The 21,152-nt window shown below is 35.5% G+C and overlaps 1 protein-coding gene across 3 annotated transcripts in view; it reads left to right on the top strand.

Annotated features, from left to right (window-relative positions):
• LOC145662247 (glutamate receptor 1-like) overlaps positions 1 to 21,152 on the top strand; it is a 1,126,308-nt gene that overhangs the window by 436,710 nt on the left and 668,446 nt on the right. The window lies entirely within an intron of this gene.

Below are 21,152 nucleotides of genomic sequence, written 5' to 3'. Positions count from 1 at the left end.
GTATTGTCCAAAACGAGACAAAGTTAACGAGACGAGACTTCTCGCGATATCGGATACGAGCCAAGACCAACCGAGACTCGATCCTCACTACGACCGAGAGAAGACAAGATCCCCTGGTCTAAAACCCAAGAGTTTTTATATTCGCCTCATCTGTTATTTTCACTCTCAAGTCCTTCCGGATCAGTCTATTCTAGACTATGAAATAATAGTTTCTATGACGTATGCGTGACTTTCACACTTTCACTGAAGAAAATTGTTTTTGCTTATATAAGTGTTTTCATTTCCTGGTGTCCTTCGTACATGTTTTTAGAAATACCATTTATATCTTATTTACACATTTTTGGTATCTCTACGGCAACACTGTTTTAATGATGAAATGTCTGATCTCTTAAATTAAAAAATTCGATCAAAGTTGATATTTTCGTGATACGTGCAATGTTCGTTCGATCCTAGGTCTACCGGACGAATACTAAGGCAAACAAACACTCGGTGCTCATTCGTGACCAGATTGCTTGAAAACAGGCTGCAGGAAGGGTACAAGGGACTAATTGCCTCTTACTGGCTTTATGAAATACACATTAAAATATATTATGGGCCCGCGGTGGCTCAGTGGTAGAGCGTTTACTTCTGGTGCTTGGAATCCCGGGTTCGAACCGAGCCTCCCCAATTGAACTTTGTGGTTAGGGATGCGCACGAGACAAGATTTGAGACTGTCTCGTCTCGAAAATGTGCTGTAAAAGTGATGTCTCGACTCGAAAAATATGTATTTTTCTATTGGAAGAGCTATGTCTCGACTCGAATTTTGTCAGGAAAATTCTGTCTCGACTCGACTCGAGCTCATCACTATTTGTGGTAGATAAACACCTTGTGCGTGTGTTTCCTCGGGGTTCTCCCATTTCCTCCCACTTTCTTCATTCTACCATTTCATTTATTACTCATCACCGTTTCCTTTAGCCTAACCGGCATAACCGTGAGACGTAACTGAGATTTCTTACACACGAGACATCTCAGTTAATTCGAGAAAAACGGAGAAAACCTGCATACTACGTTCCTTGGATAGACCCAGCGTTTCTCAACCTTTTTTTTTTCCATTGGGCACCCAAAGTACATTCCAAACTTTTGCGACACCCCTGCATGTGATCTTTTTCCTAGCTGCAAAAAAGCACACATCAAAATACATACAATACATTTTTTAAAATTATGGAACGACTACGAGATACAGATCTCACAAGTAGAAACCCCGCTTGGTCTGGTGGCTAGCACGCTTTATTTCGGTTCGCTCTATCCCGGGTTCGATTCCCGATGGGGGTACAGTTGAATGACCAAAGTGGTTCGGATTCCACTATAATCAGCCTTTCGCTTAGCAGGCATAACAGTGGAACGTCATACTAAATCAAACCCAAAAACCAAACAAATCTCAGAACCAAATTACGTAAGACTCTTGAATAGAGACTATTAACATAAAAGAAATTTATTTCTTAAGCAGGAATATGAGAAAGAAATATTACCATCAGAATATAAGAATACATTTAACTTAAAACTAGTGAGATATTTGTCCCTGGCGATTTTTGCAAAGCATGTCTATGCGTGGACGAACTGTTGACACACACACTCTCATGTACAGTGTTTCTTTCCAAAGAAAAATGAACAACGTTAAAAGCAAAATTTCCAGCATTAAACTTGCAAGACAAGTTTGAAATCAAGTCGATTGACGATAAATTTTTATTTTCTTTAAAGGTAATTTCTTTGCGGAAAGTGTTAGAAGACAGTAAAAATCTCACGACATAAATGGCATGTATTCGCGACACAGCGATTGAGAAACGCTGGACTAGAGCATTGTTCCACTCAGAGACGTTTTCTAACATCACTTGGACAATGGAGGATATGCCAGTCGTGTACCGTACAACATTTCATTCCGCTGGTATCTCAGATTATTCCGAAATGTCTTACAGCGTTATACAGTTGGATGCTTTTTAATTCACTTCTACACATGAAATATTGTGTATATCAAGGTGTGTTGTATTCGCTACTTTGCAGCATTTGTGTCGCTATTTTAGTCCTCCTTGGAAAAGAACCCTGTCGGCTTTTCTCTTTCTGTATGCTTTCGAGTACGATTTCTATTGGGTACTTTCCTCGAATAAAAATTTAACAAGTAAGTAGTGGTTAGAATTAAATTTTAGTCAATAATTCGAAATTAATATAGACGTAATGGAGAGAAACAAGGTTAAAGTTGTACGGACCAACCAGACACTGTGTATTAGGATTTGATTTCTGTTAATAATTATATATTTAGTTAAATGTAAAAAACATACCAAGGAAAAGTAGGCTTGTAATTGAGAACATCGTGTCATTTGGATTTCCATTGTCGTCCCACATTCGCATTCCAGAATTATCATTCACTTTGAATAACACTTTCTTTCCTGGTCTATACAGCTATGGAAATTCCATGTTCGTGTCAGTTTAGTGTATTTAAAAATGTGTATATGATGTATTAGAAAACAAAAGGTAGACATGATAAATGCATCAGAAATAAATTTTTAAACATTCACTTTTTTAGATTAATACAATATGTATTTGTATTGTTGGTAGAATGCTATAATACTTCTCCAAACAAATGGTATGATTTACATGACTTTTTTTTTTTTAACAACAGAAAGTTAAAGTGGAAACCGTGGAAAACTTGTGTATTATTGTTATCATTAGGTGAGATTTCCTTTTCATCAATTTACCAGGCCCGCAACTAGGGTTTCTGTCACCCGGGGCAAACACACAATTCGGCGCCCCCCCCCCAAGGTTTAGTCGAAAAGTATCACTTATGGATTGCAACTGTAAATAACATTCTTAATGAAACCAGTTATATCGATTTTTAAGTATTTTAATCAAACTTACTTTAACTACAAAAATGTATTACATTCATTATGTGCTAACGAGTTTTAAAAGTAATTTTGTACATACTTTTTGTTTTAATTTTGTATGAAGAAATCAATACAAAATGAACTAGAAAATATCTGCCACATTATACAGTTATTAATTGAAATAACATATTTAGTTTTAATAACCCGAAGAATAATTTTGAACATACACTTTCATATTAAAATAAGAAACTAATAGAAAATAAACTAGAAAACATATAGTATATCATAAAGTTATAATTGAAAAAACATTTAGTTCTAATAAACCCAAAAATAATTTTGTACATAAGCTTTCATTTAAAAATATAAAAACAATACAAAATAAACTAGAAAATATCTGGTATATTATAAATAGAGCAACCCAAAAGCATAAAAAGTATAATAGCAATTTAGACATATGCTTGGTACCTTGAACATGGGTGTGGTTGTCTAAGGATACAGAAGAAACTAATTTTAAAGAATAATAAAGCATAATTTTAGAAAACAAAGCATAATTTAAAATATATAGCATAATTCTTGGAAATTCTATTTAACTGCAAGTTTAACATATACTATATTAATATTTTTAAAACCAATATTTACGATCCAAAATCATTGAGAACATAACAATGCAAGAATGAAAAGCTTATTTTTATTTCTGTAAATTTTTCGGTGTAATCCTTTGATGTGGAGAAAAGAAGAAAAGAAAAGAAGAAAACTTTCCATTACAACGAGATACTTTGTATCGATTGATAATTACCTGTATTTTTGGGCAGAAGGTGAGAATACTAGTGGATATAATTACGGAAGATATTTTAAGGTGTGAACAATTACGACCACTAAAGATTTACTTATGTTATTAGCCGAACCAGGGTTGGCGACCACCTTTGGTGAGTCGTTGTAAAATTTTGGTTTACCTCACCCGGGAGCTTTGTAAATTCATATCCTGAAGTACAAAGTAAGGGGTGAATTTACTTCAGTAATAAGGTTCATATCTACGAACTTAACTATACTTAGAAGTGGTAAAATAATCACAAGAAAAATCATGCTCGGTGAGGCAATGGAGAAAGAAACTGGTGACAGTGGTAACGACGAACAAAATACAGCTCCTGTTGTACCTGAAGTGTTGACATTTGAAGACAAAATCTTAATGGCTTTACAGCGACAAGAGCAAAAGTTAGCCCAGATGTCGGAAGAATTAAAGCATACGGTTCAGCAGAAATCCGAGGAATCCAGTAAACAGTACGAGGAATTAAGTAGACAATTGGAGCAGAAATCCGAGGAATCCAGTAAACAGTACGAGGAATTAAGTAGACGGTTGGAGCAAACAGACCAAAATTCAGAAGATACGAAACAATCTGTGATCCAGGCGGTGAAAGACCTTACATTACAATTTGATGAAAAGTTAAAAAGAGTATCAGAAGATTGCCAGGATAATTACAACCATGTAATCCAAGAAGTCAATTGTGTAAAAAAGGATTTGGAAGTAATAGAATCTTCTGTACGGCAACAAAAGATTCAGGTTACGGATAATTCTAACCAAATACGTGCAAATACTCAGTTAATATCTACATTACGAGAGGATATTAGGATGTTACAAATTAAGGACAACGCATACCACAACAACATGGTTAATGATCATTTGGAGTTCCCTTGTGTTCAAGAGATGACCTCGCATTCACCCGTAACAGATCAACGTGGACCTCATATTATCTCATCTTCAAGTAATCCATCCGATGAGGACATTATTTTGGAAAGGATACATCCAAGAAATACAGTTGGGCGGAAAAGAGATGGTGGAACCACAGATAATGCAGTAGGTAAAAATTGTCACTCAACACGAACACGAAATGGTGAAAGGAAGGTAAAGTTAAGTGTAAAGATGAGTGAAATACGTGCTATGAGTAAGTTTAGTGGTAAATGTAATGAAAATGCTACCTCTTTCTTAGAAAAATTTCAAGATGAGTGCAATATAATGTGTATAGATAAATCGCAATATATGAAACTAATCCCTCATTTATTACTCCCACCATGTTCTTTATGGTTTAAAGCAGTACGAGATCACATCAATACATATGAGGAATTCAAAGCAGCGCTGATTGCAAATTACGAAAAGGACTTTCTGCTTGCAAACAGAGATGCCACGATTAGAAACCAACCTTTTAATCCTCGTTTGCACAAATCTGTTGTCGATTTTGTCGTAAATACATATAACGAATTAAAAGTCGTAAATCCGTTGCAATCGGAATCCAGAGTAATTGCATCAATTCGAAATTTGCTACCGTTTAAACTACAACAGATCCTGTTTTCTACCCAGTGTATGAGTCTTAATCACCTATTAACGCTTGTCCAATGTTATGAAACTCAATACCACGCTCAGAATCATCAAGCAGGATTAGGCAAAATTAAAAACAATTCAGATCACCTTGTACCTGTTCGGAATCTAAATATCCGTAATGCAGACAATACGGAATATAACCTAAGTCGAGCAAATTTCAACAATCAGAACGGACAAAATAGGCGAAGATATGTTGGGAATCCACCTAACCTAATTAATCGTGGCAATCCGTATGTTAGACCATATAACCAAAATAGATTTAAAAATAGACGAAATACATGGCGAAATTCCAGGAATACAGTAAACTATATGGATACACGTAATCGTAATTCAAGAGATGGCATTTCGCATCCAAATCAAGATAATGACACAATTCCTGTACAGAACAATAATACGGGACATAATAATGATTGTGCGGTACAGTGTACTTTATTGGAACCATACACGAGTATGAATTTAAACTAACTGCAGCTGATGTGGTAGGGGTTAAACCCATATCAGCTATAGATTCTCATGAACATTTATCTTCAAATTTATGTGATAATGTCAAACTCACATCAGCTATTTGCGTTTAGTGAAAAGACTAGTTGCACCTGACATTCTTGCTCAAATTAATAAGAATGAAGGAGACTAAAATATATATATATATATATATATATATATATATATATATATATATATATATATAAAAGGGTGTTTTCTGTTTGTGTAAAAATAGATTTATTTTCTTCCTTTTGCTCGTTCGAACGTAGGTTACGTTTAATTTTTGATTTTTACTCAATTTAATTTTCTTTAATTCTCGTTAACCAATGATAGTTTTCAAATGATTTTTTTAAAATTTTGTCCTGTTAATGCGAAGAATTATAATTCGATCCATAATTGATTAATCACAAAGGTTATTTCCATTATATTGATCTGTGTTGAAACTTTGTTGTCAAAGATTATGTTAAATATAAGATTCATTCTATTAAGCTAATTATTCGACGGCTGTCTTTATGAGCTACCTTATATGTTATTCGAATAAGATCCTTTTGTATCATGACGCCTTATTGATATAATGTATATTTTAAAATATCATCTAACATAATTACTATATAATGCGCCCTGGAAAGATCAAACATCTTTTTCTTAATATGATCGTTTTTAATAATGATTGAAACTATTGATCATTGTGATTTATGTTTTAAAATGTAATTGACTTTTACAATTTTTGACTTCGCACCCTTCAGTGATTAGATTAATAAGCGACGACGTTTCTATAATAAAAGATAAATATTAATGAAATAAAAGATTTATTATAAATGTATTTCTATAAAGGAAGCTTAATAAAGTTATATACGAGGGTCGATCAAAATGTAAAAGGACGTAATTAATAGAATATCATTATTATAAACGGACCAGTGGTTCTTAAATATAAAAGCCAAGCTCGCATTTTTGGGCAGAAAGTGCTTCTACATCAGCACTATACATGATATAATGTTAATTTAAAAATAACAAAAGAAGAATGTTTTTAATATATGTAAAAAATATACATTATTGTATAATTGGTTGCTAGGTAATTGTTTATAGATACATAATTAACATGTTTGATTGCAAGACAGTTTGTATGAATATACGTTAAAAGAGAATCAACGAATAAAATTATTTACTACTAGTCATCGACTTGTAATTTCAGTATAAAAGGTGAGAATACTAGTGGATATAATTACGGAAGATATTTTAAGGTGTGAACAATTACGACCACTAAAGATTTACTTATGTTATTAGCCGAACCAGGGTTGGCGACCACCTTTGGTGAGTCGTTGTACCATCAACAATGAAGCACACAAGAACTCCACACTATATTGTTATGTGTACCTCTCGAACTTGAGCACTTTCTGTACCTTTTGGGCACCTTTCTGTATACTTTCTCTTTCTGTATATATGCACCTCTAAGGTGCACACAAGTGATAGAAAAAACTGATTCGAGCAAAGCATATCTCTTTACAGTGCATTAACTAGAAAGTTCATTAAATATGAAAGAAATTGCTTCATAAGATATTAATAAATAGATCAAGATATTTAGATTATTTAATGTATAGTAAATATTATACATTATACACGATTAATGTAAAAAAATGATTGAAATTAACAATAAAGCATAATAAAGCATAAGTTGGACTGATAGATAACAATTGAAAATGCCTCGAAAAGCTCTCAAGCAAAACTAATAGATAAAACTTCATACAGCCTTCACTCGCAAAATCCCTTGGTAGGCGTACAAGAAACAATTAAATACACCGAGGCGTGTAAATGATCTTTTCCGCCACAAAACTGTCCTCTAGTTTAAAAAACATTACAGCAATTGCGTAACATTACAGAGGGCGCGTCTGAGCTAAACTCTTCAACCACCAGCAAGCAACAAAAATCGTTAACTTTTCGCCACCGCCCCTATTGATAACAGCGTTTTAAACTTCAGAGCTGTTCTCAATGGAATTATACAGACAAACAGCTCCTTGTGGTAGGAAAAGGAAAGGGGGGCGGATTCTCTGTGGTCGCCCAAGGGAACAAATGCATACAATATTAGGTTTTTAATGTATGACACTATGTATGACTATTTAGATGAGACTCTCTCTCTCTTTATATATATATATATATATAATCAACGATAAGAGGTCTCTAGAATAAGTTCCTCAAGGGAAAGGGTGCGTTTTTTAAAACAATTGATATATCTTCTTTCCGGCGCCCCCTCCAACCACGCGCCCGGGGCAGTGCCCCCTCTGCCCCCCTAGTTGCGGCCCTGCAATTTACACACACATTCCTTCATATATTTTTACAGAAAAGTTAAACAACCTAAACACAAAACATTGCGTCTCCCTGGCAACTTAAGTTGCCACGGCAAATTTTGGTCATAGCGCAGAAACTTATGGATTGGCATTGCTGGTTTTAATCGTAAAGTACCTTGGGAGTCTGTTTCATCATAGCATCCTTGCATTTTCTTTGTAGGATATATTGACGCGAGGTTAGCACTCTTTTTTTTTGGGTGCAATGTCTTTTGAGGAGAAAAACTCAACTGAATTGATTTGAAAGACTTCACAAGGAAGGATTGAAGATCTCTAAAGGAAGGATTTGTTTGATTTTAGTAGTTATGTTTTTGCAGTGTATTTTCTCCCTCAACATTGTAACTTTTCAAAATGTTCCCTTTTTTGAACATGTACGTGCCTGTTGGCAACTTAAGTAAGTTGCCGTGCTAAAAATCAAGAAATAAATAAATATTTTTCAAAAATATTCTAATATCTATTTTAGAGTACTATTAAAACCAAACAGGGGGGGGGGACTTTTCAAAATACCGGTGAGAAATTCAGGACATTATACATTATTGGGTTAAGCTCTATTCGCCAGCGAACTATTACAAAAAACAACAAAAGTGACAACAGATTTGAGCATACAGTATCTTGAGAATTACATCGTTAGATGTCAAGCAAATAATATTTTCCTTTAACCTTTCGCGGCAAGAGGATTGAATTTATTACTAACAAACAAACCTTTTATGAAAAATATGTTTATTATGGTACTAAAAGAAAGTTTAATTACAATAGAATTTTGGAGCAATAATTACAGCGTTGCCAAATGTAATGGTTTTAGTCTGTAACCACTGGACAACAACAGCTATTATATTTTTACGAAACTAACAACTAAAATATATTTGTTAATATTTAATGATATTAATACAAAATAGGTAATATTACAATAATGTATATACATATTATTAGGACAACATTTACAAGGTTTCCAAATGTTGTAGTTCACCTTGCAACCACTAACCCACATTTGTCATTAGGCTTACAATATCTAATGGTACTGATCAAAGCAGTTCTTGATGTTTGTTATACAGAGTCCTATACTGCAGGTATTGCATGTTATTCGCGTTTGGTTAGGCTCCTGGGCAGTGGTACAGAATGCATATCTGTGAGATGTTCCTCTTACTGGCATATGTGATGCTTTTGTAAAGCTTGTTCCAGCTGGAACATATGACGTATGTTTACTGAGATGTTGCTTTTGCTCCCCTTTCCGGGAGTTTCGTGATGTTGATGTTCCAATCAGACCAGAAATACAGCAAGTCGGAATTGTTTCAAAGAGAATGACTTCTCGCACTTTTCTTTATGAATCAGAAATGCATCTGCAACAGTAACAAAAAGTAAGGTCCACAAAATTAGGCGTCAACATTTCTTACTTTTCTGTCTATCTCAGATGTTGATTTTAGCATGTCTGCTTTATCCACGTGGCCCATATGTACGTTATTGCAGCTGGGGCACACAATATCAATACAGGAACCATCACTTAAATTGCGAGGTGTTGTCTGTATGTTTTCCACATTATGAAAATTGGAGATGAATTGAATCCCTTTTCTGTCCTTAAAATATAGGGCCAGAGGACCTCAAGAACTATATGTGAATTCAAATTCTCCATGATCCTTTTTTCAAAATCCGAAAAAAAAATATGTATCGGTACATCATTTATGCATCATGAAATGATTCTATATTTTGCATGAAATGACAATACTTGCAAAATATAGGTTCATACTGTTTCACTGTGTCGGTGGATCATTGGATTGCCATTAGCCGAGGTAAAAAAATATATATATATATATATATATATATATATATATATATATATATATATATATATATATATATATATATATATACCTCGTAAGGGAAGTTTTTTTTCTCCATGGCTTCCACCCACCATCCCAAGTGGCAGTCTTACAGGATGTTTCAAAACAACACCGTCCAACTTTATGAGGTGATTCCTGACATCAAAACAAGACAAAAAATATAGACCAACCTGGGTACAACAATGCTTCCTTTTGGAGTTATGGGCTGCTGAAAACATTAAGAAAAATAAATTTTAAAGGATCACAGCTAAAAAAATATAGTACCTACCATATTCGAGTCAAGACTTCACTTAGGAACTAATATGTGAGCTATCCAAAAATACATATTTCAGAATCATAAGGTACTCACGCAACAATTTTTATAGAGAGAGTTTGGCTACGGTCATATAATTTGAAGTACTTACCAACTACCTCAATAAAAATTGTTGTACAAGTACTGCAGGATTCTGAAACTTGGATATTTGGATAGGGTACATAGTAGTTCCTAAGTGAAGTCTTGAGCCGGTTACGGTAGGTCCCATAGTATTGTAGCTATGGAACTTTAAAGTTTATTTTTTCTTGTTTTCGGCAGCCTATAACTCTGAAAGAAAGCATTTGTGCACCCAGGTTGGTCTATACTTTTTGTCTTATCTTGATGTCAGGAATCACCTCCCAAATGTTGTGGGTGTTGTTTTGAAACACTCTGTACATCAAATTTGCTTACACTATACTAAGGTGCTAACAAACTATTTGAACAAATTTCGGGAGCTGATTTCCGACAATGAAAAGAGCAAAAAAGTCCTGTGGAACTTTGGTCAGTGATGGATAGTTTCGGCGATATAAACTGCCGAAGAAGTGGGAAGATGAACTTCAGAGAGTTGTAATTCAAAAACAACGCAACGTAGAGAGTGTGGTTTAGAACATGACACTCGAAGTCATACCTGCTCGATTGAAAAATGTATGTTTCAAACCTCCGCAAGATGTGTGTCGATTGAAGAATACCTTTCACACATCTTGCGGAGGTTTGAAACATACATTTTTCAATCGAGCAGGTGTGACTTCGAGTGTCATGTTCTAAACCACACTCTCTAAATTGCGTTGTTTTTGAATTACAGCTTTCATTATCCCATGCTTTTGGCACCTTATATCTCCGAAACTATCTCTCACTGATCAAAGTTCCAGAGGACGTTTTTGCTGGTTTCGGTGTCGGGATTCAGCTCCCGAAGTTTGTTCAAATAGTTTCTTACCATCCTTTATATAATTCGTCACAGTGGAATATTAATTTCTATGATCAATTCAAGTAGGTTACATTTATCGCTTGTAAAAGAGCACATTTTGTCCATCCCTCCTTCAGAAATGATATTAAATTTCCTTACACCATATAAAGTTCCTGTCATGGGGAGTATTAAATTCTATGAGAAATACAAACAAATATACCAAGAAAATGTATGAACTGTAATTGAAATGGAAGTACAAGCAATGTGAAGTGTAACATGTCATTGTTGTCCACGGTTTCAATCTGAAATCCGTAATTTTTCACACGAATATCGCATATTCAGTATAGATAATTCGACAAACACATGCAGTATCAATAATATAGATGGAAATATATTATAGATATTACTTTTCCTCCTGAAAAAAAAGTGTTCCGAAAGGGGTAAAACAATTGAATTTCTCCGATGACGCAACAGAGCTACTACAAACAAAGAACAGTGAACATCAATTGGCGGTACAGTTTAAGCTCCAATTACAATCCTGGAAATAATTTAAACTCTTGTCCCTAGATGGCTCTCAAGGTTTATACTTAAAGATGGTTTCATTCCAAAACCAGTTGGCTGCATGTGAAAAAAATTAAAGATGTGAAAATGAAATGAAATGTTTAAGTTTTACGTCCCACGGTTATGCCGGTTAGGCTAAAGGAGACGGTGATGATGAGAGATGAGTGAAATGGTAAAATGAAGAAAGTGGGAGGAAACGGGAGATCCCGAGAAAACCCGCGAGCACGGTGTTTGTCCCCCACAAAGTCCACACGGCGCGAGCTTTGATCGAACCAGGGACCCCAAGCACCGGAGGTGAACGCTCTACCACTAAGCCACCGCGCCCCCAAATTAAAGATGTGGTTTCACACTAAAATCAGTGGGCGGGAAAGGGTTAAATGAACGTTCGAATACGTTTTCCACCAACAGGGTCCAGGATTATGAAAACACTGAACGTAAATATACAAAGTCCGCTCGCTTCTACATTGCAGAGAAGCAACAATATTATAACACAAGGGATGAGCTGGCCGAAAGAAGCTGCACAGCCACTTCCCGCTGGATGTTAGAATATTGAGAACAATTTCTATCTGATAGAAGGCAACTTGTGTTCCTCGGAGGATGTTTTTGCTTTGGGAGATCGTTATCTTCGGAAGTCTATTTTCTTCCTCTATTTTTCTTTTTTCCATTCTCATAAATATTTATTGCGTTTTGCTTCGATGCATCCTTTCTCAAGCAGGCATCAATAGAAAGCTTGAAAAGATGGAGAAGCAACGAATCCCTTCTCCAGTTTGGAGAACAGAAGCACCGTCGCTCGTACAATGTTACAAAACAACTGCGACAAAAGGGAAACAATTTTCAAACTCTTCTCTCTAGAACGTTCTAAAGTTTTGAATTAATGCTAAACCTTTAATCGAACATCAACAAATCTCTCGAACACATTTGTTTTGGTAAGCTTCTGTTTGGCAGTTATTTCTTAACAACGCATGATAAAATCATTATTCAGTCAGTTTTCTGATCCTGATCCATCATGAGAAAATATTATCAAACTTTCCAGTATTCCGCCTAAATTTTGGCAATATATTGTCTTGGATTTATAAGGATCATGGGTTGGATTTATAAATCAGGGTTTACGATGTCGGATATATGCGCTATTATTTTATTTTAGCTCATTGAGTTATATATGAGAAATTATATTGGTTTTATTTGTTACGCTATAATCATATTTTTGACCATTAATTTATATATATATATACACTACCCCCGAAAAGTTTCCGTACAAAGTAGGTTTATGTATACTTTACGTGTATTCGAGAAAAAAACAAAGACATATCAATGGAATTTATTTTTATCTGGAACCTACAATATATATTTGAGAGGAAAATACAGAAATTTAACAGAAATGGACCATTGTTTTGTTAAAAATTTAAATCTTTGATTCATCAAAGTAACCTCCACGTGCTGTGATAACAGCTTTACAGACTTTGGGCATTCGCCGTATTTGTTTCTGTAGAGTTTCGGGCTTGATTCCTATCCAGGCTTTGCGAAGACACTCAAGTAAGTGTTTCTCGCTAGAGGGACGCATCTTTCGAACTGCCCTATCAAGCTCATCCCACAGTAATTCAATTGGATTACAATCCGGTGATTGTGGGGGCCACACCATATTCTTGAGATTTCCCTGTTGCTCTTTTGCTGACAAATACCCTCTACAAAGTCGGGATGTGTGTTTTGGGTCATTGTCTTGCTGCATGATGAAACCATGAATAATGAGCCTCTTACTAGATGGCACTGCGTGTCTGATCAAAATCTGATGGTACTGTTCTTTCTGCATTGCACCCTGTATTTGCACTAAATTCCCTACTTGATTGTTACCAAAACAACCCCACACCATCACAGAACCACCCCCGTGCTTTACCGTTGGCAAAATACACGACGGAAGCAGTCTTTCGCCCTTGGAGCGACGCACGAAAACCCTGCGTCTATGACTGAAGAGCTCAAACTTTGATTCGTCAGTAAATAAGCACTTGTTCCACTGCTCCGGACCCCAGGTTGCAAATTTTCTTGCCCACAGCAATCTCTTCTTTTTGTTTTGAGGGCGCAAGAGCGGTTTCCTAGTTGCCACACGACCGTTTAGTCCCGCATTAACTAACCGAGTCCGGACAGTTTCATAGCTGATCGGCTTTTCACGAGTTTCGTTCACTTCAGCTTGTATTTGGGGCACTGTTTTCAACCTGTCGCGTTTGCTTGTCACTATAATATACTTGTTCTCCTTTGCAGTAGTAGCTCTAGGCCTTCCAGATCTTGCTCGAGAGCGATTTTCCCCTGTTTCAGCAAATCGTTTTAAGGTATCATGCACTGTAGTATGGGGTATTTTCACTTTTGCGGCTATTTCCCGTATTGTATAGCCTTCTTCTCGTAAAGTAACTATTTTTGCTCTCGTTTCAATGCCCAATTCCCTTTTCGTACGGGGCATTATGCTGACTAATAGGGAACACTTTACACCTCACTTCAACACACACACACCCACAACTAGCGTGCAATAGACAACTCCCAACTGTGAGATCTGAGAGAGAAGTAGACAGAGCAACTTGAGAGACACCTATGAGGCATTTATTGTGTTCGACCTTCAATTTGCAGTGCAATGGCCGTTTTGTATCGCACGCGTACGTAATGCACGATCACAACGGCGCGATATTTACGTTTATTTTTCTTAATTCATCCACAATAGGCCAAGACCTTTCCTCCCGTCGGATTCTAAAATGTTTCACCTTTCATTTGTGAGCAAATTGTAAGGCATTCTTTTGTTACATTTTGAAAATTTCTTTATTTCGTGTTTGCCCGGAAACTTTTCGGGGGTAGTGTATATATAAGAAATCATATTGGTTTGCTTCGTTACGCTACTATTTTATTTTAACCCATTGATTTATATACTGTATATGAGGAATTATATTGGTTTGATTGGTTGCGCTATTATTTTATTTTAACCCATTGATTTATAAATATGGGGAATTATATTGGTTTGATTGGTTGCGCTATTATTTTATTTTAACCCATTGATTTATAAATATGGGGAATTATATTGGTTTGATTGGTTGCGCTATTATTTTATTTTAACCCATTGATTTAAATATGGGGAATGAAGAATGACTAATAAATGAAAATCAAATTTCTCCATATATAATTTTAATTTGTAATAATCAATTTACGTCAGTGATTATAAATCACAGAAGTTTCGGATGATAGGATGAAACAAAAAGTGAGATTTTAGTTCGTGAGATGGAGCACCGAATGGAGTGACCCGCTTTACTCGGTGGGTCCACTATTATTAGGTCTCAAGAGACAATCCAAAAATTTTAAATACAGTAGAACCCCTCTAATTCTTCACCTTTGGGATTGGGGGATGGTCGAAACACAAAAAAGGTCGGATTATCGGAAAATACTGATTTGCAGTAAAATTAAACAATCCCTGAACTTCAAAATTACTATATTGGTCTCTACAGTAAAAACAAACAAACAGTAAGCACTAAAAACTGCGTAGTACAGCACAGAAAACACACCCAACGAAAGAAACGATACAAGAGATGACAGAGCACTCAAGTGGATATGCGGTAACAGCAAGTAAACAACAATGCTACGGCGACAGTAAACGACAACTGGCGTTGTGAATCACCGACGAATCGGGATAACTTCGGCTCAGGCCCGTAGCCAGCCCAAAAATTTAGGAGGGGCCCGGTAGAAGTTAGGGGGGCCCAACCCAATCATATACTTCACCACCATATTATAGTTCATTTGCAAGCCTACCGTGAAATTTTATGCGGGCCAGCCAAAGTTTATGGGGGCCCGGCGCCCTTGCCCCCCCCCCGTGGATACGGGCCTGGTGCGGCTCAAGCACGGTCGGATCAATTGGAGTGAGGGATCAGTTAAGGACAGACGAGAGGGGTTCTATTGTAGCACATTATGTAATTTAATACATTAATGAAATGGTTCTGCAAGATACGTCAGTAAACATAAATAGACAGTAACAGCCAGGGGTGTATTCAGGACGAAATTCTGGGGGTCGGTGGGTTGTAATAGTGCTACTTTTAAGAGCTCCAAACTCTGAGATGGGTTTTATTTACATATAAAATAAGAAAGTTTCCTCTTCGGTTGTGGGGAAACGATCACGATTCTTCCCTGGTAACAGCTGAACAGTGTTTTGCGAGTGGGTTACAAAATGTCCATTATTTCACTGTGAGTTTTGTGTGAATGTGTAAGACTTGAGAATTCATTGGCAGATGATTTTGCTTCTTACGAAGAACTATTACTTATCACAAAAATCTTTGTTTTTCTATGATTCTAGGATTTAGCCACAAAGTCTATAATGGTATATTTTCTGCGGATTAGTAGAGCGATCTATTTAATGCGCCATCTGACATCTTTTTACGCCACTATTTTTCATCATTTTATATTCAATGGACGTACAGTTGTAAACAAGCCACTAGAAAACGCATATGTACTTCCCCAAATAAATGCGTCACCACCAGCAATTGAATCGTTACCAGATACCATTCAGAAGGGAGTTGATGCAGCGTTAGATGACCTCATCACGAAGTAAATTATTGTCTGAACCGCTCACCTCCTGGTTCCAACCTCGAGCTAATAAGAATATTCTTCGCAGAGGGCACAAGATTATTACCGCCACCAATGGAAATTTCATAATCAGACTTCTTAACAGTTCCCAAAGCAGAACTCAGCATTCAAGCGATGATTCTACTACTTAACCTATGAGTCAACCACAACGAAAGAAACTAACACACAATTAGGATACATCACCACCAGTGACGACGCCAGCTTTAAGTTCTTAGAGGGGCAGATACATTTTCGGGGGGGCGGCTATTTGCCATACCAAAAATGACATATTTATTACGTTTGCCTTATTTTACATTACATTGTGTATTTCGTTGCTGTTTTTATATTAGACCTATATGATTATAAATTAAATTATTTCAAGTAAAATTTGTAACTAACAAATAAGTAACGTCTGCACATGAAATATTTTTCAATGAAACTTTTGAAGCCTGAGTGTAAATTGAATTACTTTCGCGTATGCTACAAGTAACACATGCGTCTAGTACTATATGCTACGTATCTCTTTCTCTTTCTCTCTCTGTATATATATATATATATATATATATATATATATATAATAGAGAGAGAGAGAATTTACGAGAAGCTGCTGAAAATGTCGTAGTCCAATCCAGAAGGAGTGTATGTACTAGGTAGAAAAATTAAACATAGTTTAGAAAAACATATCTCTGTATGTATATACAAATTCAAATTTTCATACTAATAATGAAATTCTTATTGTTTCTCGGCCTCTGAAGTGATTATGCGTGCCCAAACATAATTTTACGAACATCCAGATCCTAACTGTTATAACATGTTTGTTCCACCAAGGGAAGTCACTGAAGTAAATTAATAAGGAAATCAGTGAAACACGTCGGGAATCTCCTCCGTTATATACAGTGGTGGCTTAGTATAAACGTGGCGATTTCTCAACAAATTATGCTTTACATCCATATTGATTAAAAGCTATGACTCTTCCCGAAATCATGGATGCAATTTGTGACATTATTCTTGAAAATTGCAGCATTTCAGCCAGTGGTGGATATAGCCCGGGGCCTAGGCCACTCCAGTTTTTGAGTGACAAAAATAATTTAAGCTATTATTTATATGGTTTTTAAAGTGTATAGTAAACTCACGATATACATACTTATTATAGTCTGAGGTCTGGCTGCACCTCGTTTTCTCAGAAAAACCTCTCACCTCGTTTTTAACTTCTCAGCAAAACTTGTGTCAGAGATTGTGGGCATTTCTTTGGAACGCGTCGGTAGTATAATTCAGAATGGATTGGGTATGCGCAAGTTCTCGGCATAATGGGTTCCCAAAAAGTCTGTCAGGAGAATAAAAGAGTGGCGGCATTAAGAGAAGTCTTCTTCCAATCTGACCGTAATGCTGATCAACTTCGCTCACGAATAGTAACCATGTATAACGACTCACCAAGGGTAGTCGTTAACCTGGTTCGATCGTTGATATATATGAATCTCGAGTGGTAGCAATTGTTTGCATGTAAAAATATCTTTAATAATTATATATACTATTATTCTCACCTATTCTATAAGAATTATAAAGTCGATGAACGGTACTAAATGGTTTATTAGTTGATCCACTTTATAATATATTTTCATTCAAACTGTCATGCACACAGACATGATGATTAGGTATCCATAAACAATTACATAGCCACTAATTACATAACACTCTCAATATCTCTTACAGATATTAAAAACATTCTTCTTTTGTTAATATTAAATTAACATTCTATTAAGTATAGTGCACATGTATGAGCACTTTCTGCCCAAGGTACAGGTAATTAATAATCTATCCAAAGTATTTCGTTATATAAAATGTCGCCCGACAATTGGACTGAATATAAAAGTCATAAGCAAGCTTGGCTTTTATCTTCAAGAACCACTGATCCGTTTACAATAATGGTCTTACATTACTTATGCCCATCACACCTCGTATGTATCTTCATTTCATATATATATATACATTTATAACAAATCTTTCATTTCATTAATACTTATTTTTTTATTACATTAATTATATTTATTTCATTATCATTCATTACATTATTATTATATTTTATTATTAAAACGCCGTCGCCTATTTATTTAATACTTGAAGGGTGCGAAGTCAAAATCGTAAGAAGCAATTACAGTTAAAACATGAGTTACCATTATCCAGGGCGCTTTATATAATAATTATATTAGGTGATATTTTAAAATAAACATTGGATCAATAAGGCATCAAAATATAGAAGAATCTCATTCAAGACAGTCGTTGAATAATTAACTTAATAGAATGAATTTTATACTTAACATAATCTTTGACAGTTAGGTTTTCAACACAAGTCAATCTAATATAAATAACCTTTGTTTTTAATCATTTATGAATCGAATTATAATTCTTCACATTAACAAGAGAGAATTAAAATCATGTGAAAATTAACTTTCCAGTCTGTCTAAAACTATATCTAAGCACTTCAAGTATTCATGAGAGTCGTTTTCATTATCAACATTAACTCATAAAATTGAAGATAAAAGTTCACAAGAATCTATAACTAATATGGGTTTAACCTAATTTCATTAACGGTAATCAGCTTACATTCGTACTTGCATATGATTCTAATAAAGTACATTGTACTGCACAATCATGATTAGCTTCCACAATATGTTGTACATGTATTTCATCGTGATTCTGATTTTGGTACGAAGTGCCATCTCTTGACCTCCAATTACGTCTATCCATGTAGCTTGTTGTATTCCTGTAATTTCGCCCTATATTCCGATTGTTTTTATGTCTACTTCTGTTGGGTGATCTGACATCAGGATTACCACGATTAATTAGGTTAGGCTGATTCCCTACATAACTTTGCCTATTTTGTTCGTTTTGATTGCTAGAATTTACTCGGCTTAGGTTGTGTTCCGTATCGTTCACACTTCTGATATTTAGATTCCGAACAGGTACAAAATGATCTGAATTATTCTTATTTTTACCCCCTCCTACTTGTTGATTCAAAGCATGGTATTGGGTTTCATAGCATTGGACAAGCATTAATAAATGGTTGAAACTCATACACTGTGTAGAAAACAAGATCTGTTGTAACTTAAATGGGAGCAAATTTCGAATGGATGCTATTATTCTAGATTCCGATTGCAAGGGATTAACGACTTTTAATTCGTTGTATGTATTTACGACAAACTCAACAACAGATTTGTGCAAACGAGGATTGAAATGTTGATTTCTAATGGTGGCATCTCGATTTGCAAGCAAAAAGTCATTTTCATAATTCGCAATTAACGCTGCTTTGAATTCCTCATAAGTATTGATGTGATCACGTACGGCTTTAAACCATAAAGAACATGGTGGGAGTAATACATGAGGGATTAATTTCATATATTGTGATCTATCTATACACATTATATTGCATTCGTCCTGAAATTTTTCCAGGAAAGAAGTAGCGTTTTCATTACATTTACCACTGAATTTACTCATAGCCCGTATTTCACTCATCTTAACACTTAACTTTACCTTTCTTTTATCATTCCGTGTACTTATTGGGTGACAATTCCTATCCATGACGTGATGTGTCGTTGCACCATCCCTTTTCCGCCCATCTGTCCTCTTCGGATGAATTTCTTCCAAAATAATATCCTCATCAGACACAGGTGAAGGCGAAGTCATCTCTGGTGAGTGGGGAAAATCCAAGCGATCACTACCCATATTATTGTGGTATGTGTTGTCCTTAACCTGTAGCGTTCTAATTTCTTCCTGTAGAGTAGCTATCAATTGCGTATTTGCACGTATGTTGTTAGAATTATTGATGACCTGAATCTTTTGCTGTTGAACAGAAGATTCTATTACTTCTAAATCCTTTTTTACATCACTGATTTCTTGGCTCAGGTGGTTGTGATTATCCTGGCATTCCTCAGATATTCCTTTTAACTTTTCCTCGAACTGCGAGGTGATATCGTTCATCGTCTGGATAATTAATTGTTTCGTTTCATCTGACTTCTGTTCCTTTCGTCTGCTTAATTCCTCGTATTGCTTGTTGGATTCTTCGGAGTTCTGCTCTATCTTCTGCTCTATCGTCTGCTTCAATTCTTCGTATTGCTTATTGGATTCTTCGGACTTCTGCTCTATCGTCTGCTTCAATTCTTCGCATTGCTTGTTGGACTCTTCGGACTTCTGCTCTATCGTATGCTTTAATTCTTCGCATTGCTTGTTGGACTCTTCGGACTTCTGCTCTATCGTCTGCTTTAATTCGGTAGACATCTGAATCAATTGTCGCTGTAAGGCTAGCAAGATTCGGTCTTCTGATGTCATTCCTGGTGCTACACTATGTTCACCGTCGTCACTATTATTGGATTCTTTCTCAATTGCCTCACCGTTCATTTTTCTTATAATTATTCTACCACTTCTTAGTCTGGTGAAATTTGTATTCATTAACTTTATTACAAAAGTAAATTCACCCTTACTTTGCTTCGGGATATGAATTTACAGCAAGTCTCGGGTGAGGTAAACCAAAATTTTTAAAACGACTCACCAAGGGTAGTCGTTAACCTGGTTCGATCGTTGATATATATGAATCTCGAGTGGTAGCAATTGTTTGCATGTAAAATATCTTTAATAATTATATATACTATTATTCTCACCTATTCTATAAGAATTATAAAGTCGATGAACGGTACTAAATGGTTTATTAGTTGATCCACTTTATAATATATTTTCATTCAAACTGTCATGCACACAGACATGATGATTAGGTATCCATAAACAATTACATAGCCACTAATTACATAACACTCTCAATATCTCTTACAGATATTAAAAACATTCTTCTTTTGTTAATATTAAATTAACATTCTATTAAGTATAGTGCACATGTATGAGCACTTTCTGCCCAAGGTACAGGTAATTAATAATCT

The sequence above is a fragment of the Thermobia domestica genome, chromosome 10 (genome assembly GCF_964235325.1).
Source record: "Thermobia domestica chromosome 10, izTheDome1.hap1.1, whole genome shotgun sequence".
Lineage (NCBI taxonomy): Eukaryota > Metazoa > Arthropoda > Insecta > Zygentoma > Lepismatidae > Thermobia > Thermobia domestica.
The sequence above is the reverse complement of the archived record's forward strand: the minus strand, read 5'-3'. Positions and strand labels throughout refer to the sequence as shown.